This window comes from Lemur catta, chromosome 7, assembly GCF_020740605.2.
Source record: "Lemur catta isolate mLemCat1 chromosome 7, mLemCat1.pri, whole genome shotgun sequence".
NCBI classification, from domain to species: Eukaryota; Metazoa; Chordata; class Mammalia; order Primates; family Lemuridae; genus Lemur; species Lemur catta.
The window spans coordinates 103330909-103342710 of NC_059134.1; positions in this window are offsets into that span (position 1 = coordinate 103330909).

Sequence of the window (11802 nt, forward strand, 5' to 3'; positions counted from 1 at the left end):
GTAGCCGAAGGTTATTTTTGTTATAAGATACTGAAAATAAAATCTATTAAATATGCAAGTTAAGAAATAAGAAAAAAGAATAAGAAAGGAAACAAATTAGGATGGGGGATTTAATAGCATTAAAAGCTAAAATTAAATAGAAAACACAAAAAACAGCAGAAAGCATGAAGAAAATCAGAAGTTGGTTCATTGAAAAGGTCAATATAATGGGAAAACAATTCCTGGCAGAACTGAAAAAAGGGAGCGAAAGAAAACAAAAATCACAAGTGTAGGAACAGGAAAGAGGCCACAGCCCCTGATGAAGGAGTTGGTAGGTTATGAGAGTAAAATGTGGATCCCTCCCAGCACGACGACGTGTGAAAATATAAAGGAATCGGATAATTCCCCAGCGGACTGCAAACCTAAGCGCACCGTAGGACCACAGGAGAACGTGAAAACGGGATTGAAGATCTACTGTTCTGAGAGCCGACAGCCAACGTGGATTTACGGCTCAGTCCTAATTATCTCTCAAATCCAGATCACTCTGGGGCACGTACTGACAGAGAGAGACAAATGGCACCACCAGGGCTGGACGTGCGCCGACTGCTCGCCGCGACCCTGAGCGGGAGGCAGAGTGCGCCGCCATGTGCACAGTACGGTGCCGCATGAGCACCTGCGTCCTGTGAAGGGCTCGGAGGACAGGGCGGCAGGCGTCCCCCCAGGTGGCCCATGTCAGCTGCCTCTGGGCATAGTGATGGCAGACGGGGCAATGTTTATTCTTTTTAGTGTGGTTATGTATTTGTTATTTGTAAAGGTGTTTAATGTTCAACTTGGGATGAAAATCAAAAGCTGGAAAACATGTCTCTGCTCACATGTCTAAACTCCCACCAAAGAAAGGACCTGCGAGCGCTTTGTCACATGCACGCATTCTACGAAGGAGAGTCTTCCCCACAGAGGAAAGGAAAGTGGGGAGAGGCATCCGCGAGGGTCCGCTCGGGCTGCCCCGACACAGCTCCACACACCAGGCAGCTTAAACGGCATTTTGTGTTGTCACCCCTTCGGGAGGCTGGACATCAGAGAGCAAGGAGTCTCGGGGTTGGGGCCTCCTGAGGCCTCTCCCTGTGCCCTCACATGGTTGTCCCTTGTGTGTGTCTGTGCCCTTTTCTTATAAGGACACAGTCAGATTGGATGAGGGACCACCCATGTGACCTCATTTTGCCTCAATGACTCTGTGAAGACGCATCTGGGGGAGCGGTTCGGCCTGTCACACATGCTTTCCCTGCTCATGTGCAGCAGCCGCTGCCCTCTCCCTGCGCCCTTCACTTATCTCCCTCCCACAGACAGCGTGAAGTGACTTGTCCAGGGTCCCCTGCTCAGTGAGTGGCAGAAGCAGATGGGACGCAGGCCTTTGCGTTCCCACGGCCCTTGGCTGTCGCCACGGAGCCAGTTTGCAACCTGGGGCACCCTCGACCCACCGTGGATACTCCGCAGGTGCCAGGGAGAGAGCGCAGTGTGCGCCAACCACGCTGACGGCAGAGCCCGGATCGCGGTGTGGGGCTGCCACACACGCACCCTGGCGGGCTCCAGGGCCAGGCCAGGGGCACCCAGACCTGCCCTGGGCTGGTGGGCAGTCTCGCTCCTTGTCCGGGCTTGGCCCCCAAACACACTCGCACTTCCCAGGGAGGCCCCTGGGCTCTTCCTAGTTCCTTGACACCAGCCCAGGAGGCTGTGGGTTTAAAGAGAGGAGCAAACAGAACCCGGAGAAAGCCCCAGAACCTGCCGAGCCTTGACTCTTTGAAACCAGCTCCAGGGCCCGGGCCTGATTTGTACTTCAGAGCTAATGTGATTAGGGCTACGTTTGTTGCCAGAATATGCTAATGGACTCAAATAGTCTCCAGTCGCCTGCCCCTCCACCCTAATGCCTGGAGCCCAGTCTGGGCCACTGTCCCTAGGCGCTGGAGGGTTCTGGAGGGGCCTGGAGGGTTTTGGGGGTCCTGGAGGGCTCTAGGCAGAGCGTAGGCTGGGCTTGGGGCTCCAGCTTTGCTGAAACTCTTAATTTGGGGTCTTCCAGAGAGGCCCCAGAGACCCCATGAGGGAGTGCTGTGGCCACCTCATATTGCAGGTGACGAAAGTTACCTGCCCAAGCTCTTCCTGCTGGGGGGGCTGCATTTGTTCCCAAATCTCTATAGCTCTAGACTCTCCCCAGGCCCCTTCCTGCCAGTGGCAGGCCCGAGAGATTGTCCAGGCTGGAAGGACAAGCGGCTGGGAGGTGTTTGGGCCTCGCGTCCACAGACCGAGTAGTAAAGGGGCAGAGTGTGCTGCGTGGGGTTCCCGGGGCTGCCACAGGGAATATCACAAACTGGGTGGCTTTAAATAATAATAATAAAAACTTATTTTCTGACAGCTCTGGAAGCCAGACGTCTGAAATCAAGGCGTTGGCAGAGCTGTGCTCCCCTGAAGGCTCCTCCCTGCCCTGCCAGTGCCGGGGTCCCCCGGCTGCATCCCTCCAGCTCGGCCTCTGTCTTCGTGTGACTTCTCCGCGGTTCTGTTTCCCGCTTCTGTTCGCTTACAAAAACACCTGTCAATAGACTTGGGTCCCACTCGAAATGCAAGCTGGTCTAGTCTCAAGGTACTTAGCTTAATAACATCTGCTAACATCCCAAATAAGGCTGAATCCATAGGTTCCAGGGGTGAGGACGTGGACATACCTCCGTGGGGACACCACTCAACCCCTAGAGCTGAGGGGAAATGAACCCACCCCCACCTCGCCCGCCTGGGTGGGCTCTGGATGCGGGGGCTGAGCACTGACCCCGTCCAGTGCTGGGCCCACGCGCAGAGTGGATGGAGGAGCTGGCCCGGCCCCCACAGTGTGTGAGGTCAGAGCAGAGACAAACATCTGAGCAAGGTGGACTCCTAAAAGCCAGTTCTGAGAGGGTGGGGGCGACACCAGCCAGCTCTCGTCACCCATCCTATAAGGCTGCTGCCACTGCTGCCCTCTCCACCCTTGTCCGGCCACACTAGCCGTCCCCTTCCTGCCACACACCAACCCCGTCCAGCCCCGGGGCCCCTGCACTTATTGAGTCCTCCTGGAGTGTTCCTGCCCCGGATCTCAGGGGTCCTCCCTGACCCCAGCCCACACAGGCCTCCCAGACGCTGCCCCCCACGCCTGGCCTTCGTTCCTGCCCAGCCCGGACCAGCAGCCCAGACCCTCTGTTTGTGTCTGCCCTGGACTCTGAGCCGTACGAGAGCAGATCCTTGCCCGTCTAATTTGTCCCCCTCCCTGCCACTGTGTCCCCAGCTCCTAGAGGAGCACCCAGTACCCAGCAGGTACTGGATGAATGTTGAGTGAGCGAGTGAGCACAACCGGAGAGGCACTGGTCTCTAAGATCCCCCACAGCCCTGGAGAATTGCTCCCAGGCAGCTCCAATCAGGGAGGTGGCTCCGGACACTGTGTTCTCTCCTGCCTGCCGTGAGGGCCCTGGGTATGTCTGGGGACTTCAGAGTGCTGGCTCCCTGCAGACACCTGAGTGGGCTCATTCTAGCTGGCTGGGAGCCAGACAGACCCCTGGGAGGGTCCAGTCGCCTTCACACCTGGGCCAGGATCAGCCTGGCTGTTTGCTGGAGTCTGTGGTGCCCAACTTGGAACCTTTTGGTGAGAAATGTGCATTTTCATGGCAAGATGGTCTCAGGAAATCTCCCCCTATTCATGTGCAAACACAGGGCCTCTGGGGTGCCCAGTGGCCGGAGCTCTGACAAACAAGGATCAGAGAGAGTGGCAGAGGGGCCAGGTCAGGCTCAGGGACCGCCGCAGGAAGCTGTGCAGCTGGGGCAAGGCTGACCAGAGGGCCACCCTGGCTCCAGGCAGTGGGTGAAGTGCAAGGAGAGCAGAGGTCAGGACACCTGGCTGCGGCCCCGGCTTAGCTGCCGACACCAAGTGGGGCCTTGAACAATCAGCCCACCTCCAAGGGTCTTGGTTTCCTTTTCTGTAAAATGAGACTTGGTCACTTCTACTGTCCATCTCTGGCCCTGAACATCTTCAGATTCTAGGACCTCCATCTCCTGCACAGCCCAGGAGTTTGAGATAAATATAACTTTTCAGTGTAAGTATATTCCAACAATTGCATGAAATATACTTACACCAGCAAACTATTCAGTGTTTATTTGCAGTCCAAACTTAACTGGGCATCCTGTTTTTACTCATTAGATCTGGCAACCCTAATTCCCAGCTCTTCTTTCTGGAGCCTCTGCCACACCCCTTTTCCCAGGACAGGTTTTTGGGGGACTGTGACTCTTGAGACCAGGCTGGGAAGGGGCGAGGCGGCGCCGGAGCTGTGGGCTGAGCTACCCGGATGCCGCTGCTGCGTGGTCCTGCCCCAGGAGCTGTGCAGGAGCCATTGATGCCAACTGCGCTGCGGGTCCGCTAGGATCACAGGTGTCTGTGTAGGGGGCACAGCCGGCTGGCAGTGTCCTGAGCATCCGTCTCAGGCTCACCCCATCTCTCTGTCACCTCTCCCCCAGGACCACCCCAGCAGTGCCGCACAGACCTTTGCTGGAGAGCCGTGCTGGCTCCTGCCCCTCTGCCGTCCTGCCGACTTCTGGAGGCTCCCCCCACTCAGGCTGGACCCTGACACTGCAAAGCCCAGTGGGGCATGGGTGGGCCAGCCAGTCACCCCCCTGCCGTGAGCACCAGGCTCTGCAGGGCCCTGCCTTTCCCCGGGAGTTGGGGACCTGGCTCTACCCGACCTTGCTCTCCATCCCTGGGGACCTCTCCACAGACTGTCCCACAGCCGGCTCTGGATTCTCAGTGCACTGGCGACCGCCGGGTCCTCCCAGTGCCCGCTCAGCTCTTGCCAGGAGGGCCTGGGGGTGTGCCGGACTGAGTGCACTTCCTGCTGCCGCCATGTGCCAGGCGGAGCAGGCAGCACGGGAGGGCCGCGGGCTGGGGCGTGGGCAGTTTTAATTTGAGGGGTCGGCGAGGCCCTGCTGGGAAAGAAAGTGGCCCTTGGGCACGGCCGTGAGACAGGAGCAGCAGAAGATGCCAGGGGCGGCTGTGCCAGGCAGAAGGCACAGCCTGGCGAAGGCCAGGAAGCTGGGCTGGAGCAGGGCGGAGACCAGAGTGGCTGCAGGAAGGGGCAGGGAGGAGGGAGGAAGGAGCAGGGGAAGAGAGAAGGGGAGGGAAGGGGGAACAGGGGCAGAGGCAGGGGCCTTGGGACCATGGAGAGCCTTGGGCTTTTGCTTGGAGTGAAGGAGGCTGTTGGGTGGTTTCGAGCAGAGCAGGGGCCGGCTGTACCTGGGACTGTCAAAGGGTCCCCTGCTTGTCCTGCTGAGAACAGGTCATGGTGGGACAAGAAGCCGGGAGGCTCCAACACTGCCCAGGCGGGTGAGGTGGGTGCCCGGGAGGAGAGGGGAGCTGGGAGGTGTGGGGAGCAGGGGGCAGAGGGGTGGCTGGCACTTTGCGAACACCGTGCTGCCCAGCTCCCGGGCGCAGCCGGCCACCTCCCTGCCCTCGAATGTGATGACCACTGACGCCTCAGGTTGGAAACGCATTTGTTTTTCTCCTTTTTAATGAATGATTTATTTTCCGGTTTATAAAATGCACCCACCACATGAGCTCACAGGCCCAAAGAAAGAACGCAAGGAATTTCCCAGCAGGACGGGGCCATCTCACCCCTCCCCACACTCAGGCATCTCTGCCCGGCCCCCTCACCCCTGCCGGCCCAGCGCCCAGAGGCTGGAGCCAGTGGCAGCCCTGCAGGGCCCCACAGGCCCCGTGGGAGCAGATTCCAGGCCCAATGATCCACCCTCGCCTGCGGACACCCTGTCCCCGAAAGGTCCCCTGCCTGGCTGTCAGCATCAGGGACCGCCCCGTCCGGCTGCTCGTGGGCTGGCTGCCAGTAAGCAGGGGGCAGCCTGGGTCTCTGGGAGCTGCAGGCCACCAGCTGAGTGCGCAGGGCCCCAGCAGGGCAAGACCCAACGAGCAGAGAAAGAAGGCGGCAGGGGAAGCCCAGGGCAGCCCTGCACCCTGCGGGGGATCTCCCAGCTCTGCTGTGCAATCTTGGACAAATCACTTAATCCCTCTGTTCTGTAGCCATCCAGCTGCAAACAGTACTTAGGAGGCTGGAGGTGCTGGGACCCTTAATTAAGCCAGGTTTGCAAAGTCCTCCAAGGGCTGCAGATGAAAGTGCCTGTTGAACTACAAAGCACCGTTCCGAGTAACCCCCTCGGGCCCAGGTAAGACTCAAAACCCATGAAAGGAGAAGGAAAGAGATGGCCAAGGGCATCTGGCCCAAGCACGGACCAGCCTGGTCTGAGGTAAGGCCGGCCCCTGAGGCCACCAGGGCTAGGCAGGGACAGTGGCCGTGAGAGGCATCTCTCAGCAGCGGGCCCCTGCAGCCACCCCCTGTCCCTCTCTGTCCCACACTGGGCAGCACCACGGGGGTTTCAGCCTCCCACAGCGGCCGGTCTGCTCAGGGCACCATGACGGGTCGTACCTCTGTGACCAGCATTCGCCAGCCTGGCCCTCACTGTGTCCACACAGGGCCACCTCCACGCCTTGTCCCTCCTAATTCCTGCTCCTCCGTCCTTCAGGCCAAGCTCCAGACACCTCCCTGTCCTCCACCCGGATGATGACCCCCGACCTCTGCAGCTGTGGTTCATGGGACTCAGGACCCCTGCCTGAGAGCATCAGTGCATGTGTCCCCTCACCCCTGGGGTCCCAGAAGTCACTTCCATGGAGACTGCCAACCTAGCCAGAAACAACCATGCCCTCTGGAATATTCCAAATTCCCCTTCTACATCTCTTCACCCCTGCTCTTAGCCCAGGCCCCCTGCACTTGGGAAATGTCTGCTAAAATGACTCACATGTCACCTCCCCCCATGGCAATTGGCTCCAGTTCCCCAACCACCACCCATAGGGGCTGAGGACCCCTCTCTCCGTTTTCTCCCCATCTCCCCAAGGCCTATCCCAGCCCTCCACATCCACGACTTACAGAGGACGGCAGTTCTGGGACGAGTCTGTCAACAGATGACCCTCCCCTCCCCGGCTCCCCTCCCCGTCCTGCCTACAGGCCAGTGTCACCTGCTGAGCCCCGACCTGCCAAGTTCTCCCCAAACTGCCCCATGACCCTCATGTGTCAGGGCCAGCCCAGACCCTGGAGGCTGAAAGAGGGTCCCAAAGAGGGGAAGGACGTGTCCACAGCTCCCAGGGTCTTCCATGTCACCTCAAGGTGCCAATCACCCACAGAAGGCCCTGGGGGACTGAAGAGAGCCCCCCACCCAGGGTGTAAACTGGCACAGGCTTTCTGGAGGGCACTTTGGCAGCACAGGGCAAAGTGGGAAAAGCATGGACCCCCCCACCCGGCTACTCACTCTCCAGGGTTTCAGCCGGAGGGGACGATGGTGGACGTGCACAGTTGTCACACTCGCTGGATGGAAGGTAGAATGTCAGTTCCTCAAGGAGGCAAACATGGAATGACCATATGACCCAGCAAGTCCAGTCCTGGATGGTGCCCAAAGGAGATGAAAACATCTGTCCCCACCAAACCTGCACACAGATGTGCCCCGAAGCTCCGTTCACAATATGCAAAACGTGGAAACGGCCCACGCGGCCATTGGTGGGTGCGTGGCTGACAAAACGCGATCTAGCCATGCAATGGAATGTTACTGGGCCATAAAAAGGAATGAAGCGCTGACACGTGCCACAGTGTGGGTGAACCTTAGACACATGGTGCGGAGGGAAGGAAGCCGGATGAAAGGCCACACGTGTACGATCCCATTTATATGACATGTCTGGGATGGGCACTTCCACAGAGACAGGACGCAGACTAGTGGCTACCAGGGACCGGGGGAGAGGGAATGACGAGTGTGGGGGTTTCCTTTGGGGGTGATGGAATGTTCCAGAATTGACAGGGTGGTGGTTGTGCGACATCGTGAATGTACTAAATGGCACTGACATGTGCACTTAAAAATGGATAAAACGGTAAATCCTATGTTACTGTATTTTCTATAAAAAAAATTGTTACACTCAAAAAAGGAAACAACTTCAGTGACCACCCGAAGGGAACAGGTTTATATTCTATAGCGTTGAGAATAACTAGAAAGATGGTCGCTGCTGCAGAAAGATGTTTCCAAGATATTGAGCCAAAAAAGCAGGTTAGCAATGGTTTGAATTGCAAGGTGTTTAAACGACATATACATATGTGATTATGCCTAGAAGAGGTTCTGGAAGGACAGACACGAAAACACTCGTTCTGATCCTCTCGGGGATGCGATGACAGAAGACTCTGTGTGTGTGTGTGTGTGACTATGTGCCTGCATGTTTGTTCTCAGTTATTTCTGAAATTTCCACAGCAAACTTTTGTAACTGGAAAAAGTTTCAGAGCAGGAAAAAGAAGCAAGAAGCATCCGGATTTCTCTGACAGTCCTGCCAGCCCAGCGCAGGATGCGGAGGCGTGGAGTGAGAGCCGTGGTGCCCGCCCCCTCTCCAGTCCCCGTGGGCAGTAGCAGGACAGGGCAGGCAGGGGAGCCCCCTTCCCAGCCCAAATGGTCTGCATATCTCCCCAAATTGTCCCTTCCTGCCAGGAAGCCAGCCCAGGAAGGATTTACAAAGAGCGGGGGAAGGTATTCCGGGCCCTGGGAAGACCAGCAACTTTCCTCCCTGGACCAGTGGGATGGCATTCACTCATTCACTCACTCACTCATTCATTCATGTCTTCATTCAGGCATGCCTTTGTTGCACCTAACACCTGTGGAGTACCTGCTCAGCCCCACGTGAGGGTCTAGGAAGCCCCGGAGACTGGCCGAGGCAAGAAGGGGAGGGTTCGGCCTTTTGCACCAGCCCGGACCTGAGGGGCGGCCAGTGCCGGTCTTCCCACTGGGGCTGAGACGGGACGCTGGCTGCACGGGGCTTTCTTCAAACCAGCCACATCTTCTGCAATTGACCTTGGAGAACGCTCCAGGCCCACTGACAACTTTCTCCCTGTAGCAGGCCTGACTCTGATCTGCTAAGCTGACATGTGCTGAGGCCCTACTATGCGCCACATCCGGAACTGGGTGCTGGAACTACAGATAAGAGGCAGACACCAGCCCTGCTAGACGCCCCCTGTCTGATGATGCTCTCCGGGAAAGGCTTCTGAGAAACTAGACAGTCCCAGGTAAGATGCTTAAAACCTAAGTCATCCCCCTGCTCATCCCTCCAGTGGCACCCAACACACAGACCAAGGGCCAGGCACCCTGTGGGGTCAGGCCTCTGCCATGTCCTCCGCTCACCACCCTCCAGCCACACTGTCCCTTCAGGCTGGTTCTGCAAGCTTCCACGTGCTTTCTACCTCAGGACCTTTGCACCTGCTGGGATGCTCTTCCTGCAGGTCTCTACAGGGCTGGGTCTACCTCGCATGGAGACCTTAGCTAAAGTGTTGGCTTCTCTCACCTCTGCAAGTTAAAGTGATATCTGTAAACACCACATTGTCATTTTTTTTTTCAAAGCATTTATTACCCCCCCCAAATCATCTCATGCACTGATTCTGTTGCTGGTTATAATTTCCCTCCCAGATGCTGTGCCTGTAGCACAGAGACCAAGTATCTTGTGGCTGTCTCGTCCCCATCCCCAGCACGAAGTAGGTGCTTGAGAAGTATTTGTCGAGTGCGTGGGTGATTGGAAAATAAGGGTGTGCTGATTCCCAAAACACGGCCCAGACTCTTGCAACGGGGCGCTGGTCATGGCGGCTCTCCGCGCTTGACGGTGTATTTGTTTTACCTGTTGCGAGAATCTGCAGTAATCGTTCAGCTGGGCGCTAATCCCGAGTTAATGAGGCAACACTACTTCTTTGGTGTTAATGTTCTCTGAAGTTCTGCTTGGAGAAGAATAAAAAGAAAGACCCCCACCCCTACCTACCTGCCGCCAAAGAAACCCAGAAGCGAGCACTCTTGCGTTTGGGGCCAGTCAAAACCAAAGCAAAAAGTGGAACCTGGCCCCGATGTTTGGCCTGAACAGCCTCTGAGGGCCAGCCGTGCTGGGAGCGTTTGTAGTGCGGTGGCACAGCCTGACAGATGTTCCCTGGGAGGACTGCCACTTCAAACGTTGGGGCTCAAGCCCGTTACCTGCGCAGGCTTTGTGGATTTCAAAGGGGAAGGCAGTTGAACTTTCCCTGTAATCATTAGGCCCCGGCTTGTCTTTAATGGACCATCAGGGAACGCTGGGAGGAGAGCTCCCCGATCATTACCAGGTTCTGATGGCCTCAGAGCCCACCTGGAGAGGCCCGCGGGGCAGCCACCTGCAGCGTGAGCTCTTGCCACACCTGCTCCGGGGAAGGCCAGGACCCCATCCTGGCTGCGGCCCTGGACTGGGAGTCAGAAGCCGTGGTTTTGAGGGCCTAGACTGCCTGCCTCGCCTGCCTGGGCCTGGAGTCACACTCCACGTACGGGAATCCTGAGTCTGCCACCTGCTTGCTGTGAGACTGTGGGCAGGTCCCGGTTCTTGCCGGGTCTCCGTTTCACAACTGTCTGCGGGGAAAAGTAACCTACCTGGCAGGTTTGCTCAGAAGTGTAGGCATTTTGCAGAACAGTAACACACTGAAGAAACGTGCACTGAGTTGCATTGTGTCACCTGCGCTCCACAAATTAGCGTCCACCTAGAAGCTCGAATGTGCCTTATTGCAGATGTAATTACGTTAAGGATCAAGATGAGACCATCCTGGACTAGGGGGGCTGCTAAACCCAATGGCCGGCACCCTTGTAAGAGACAGAAAAGGGGGAGACACAGACATTCCGGAGAGAAGGCCGTGTGAAGATGGAGGCAGAGATGGAGTGCCAGCAGCCACCAGAATCTGAAAGAGGAATCTCCCTTAGCACCTTCGGGGGGAGCGCAGCCCTGCCAACACCTTGGTTTTGGACTCATGGCCCCCAGAACTGTGAGAGAATTAATTCCTGCTCTTTAAGCCACTAAGTTTGCAGTTATTTGTTATAGCAGCCCTATAACAAACTCATTAAAAATACCAGTTGTTCTTATAGTTGTTACTCTAAAGAATTTTCTGTGCCACTGAAATGCCTTAGGCCTGAACCCTGGCGGTGCCCCTGTAGACGGACAGCCCCTCTACTTCCAAAGCAAGTGAACGAGTGAGCAAAACATAAGGGGAAGAGGCTTTGGAGCTGACAAATCTGGATTTGGAATGTAAATCTGTACCCCTTCCTTGCTGTGGGACTTTGACAAGTCACTGGTCCTCTCTGAACCTCTATCTCTTCATCTATGATATATATCTACCTTCAGGAATTCTGTGATGATGAGATCAGATCAAGCTGTAAAGCATTCACACACAAGTGTTCAGTCAATGGAAAGGGTGTCTGTGCTAGTTATCTATGGTTGCCTAGCAAATCACCCCCAAACTTAGAAGCTGAAAACAACAGTGAACATTGACTATCTTACATAGTAGCTCTTCATCAGGAACGTTGGAGCAGCTTAACTGGATGTTTCTGGCTGAGGTTCTTTCGTGATGTTGGAATCGAGAGGTTGGCGGGGCTGCCGTCACAATTGTAAGGCTTGACGGGGGCTGGAGGGTCACTTCCAAAGTGGCTCCCTCACAGGGCTTTGTGCAGCAGGCCTTGGTTCCTCGCCACAAGGACCCCTTGCATGGCTGCTGGGTGTCCTCCCGACATGGCAGCTGGCTTCCTTCACAGCCAGCAATCCAAGAGAGAGCAAGGTGCAAGTGGCAGTAACTTGGTGGTCATACCCTGTCACTTTTGTCACATTTTTACTGGTCCCATAGAGCGATCCTGACGCAATGAGGGAGGAGCTATACAAGGGCACCAACACCAGGAGGTGGCACCAGC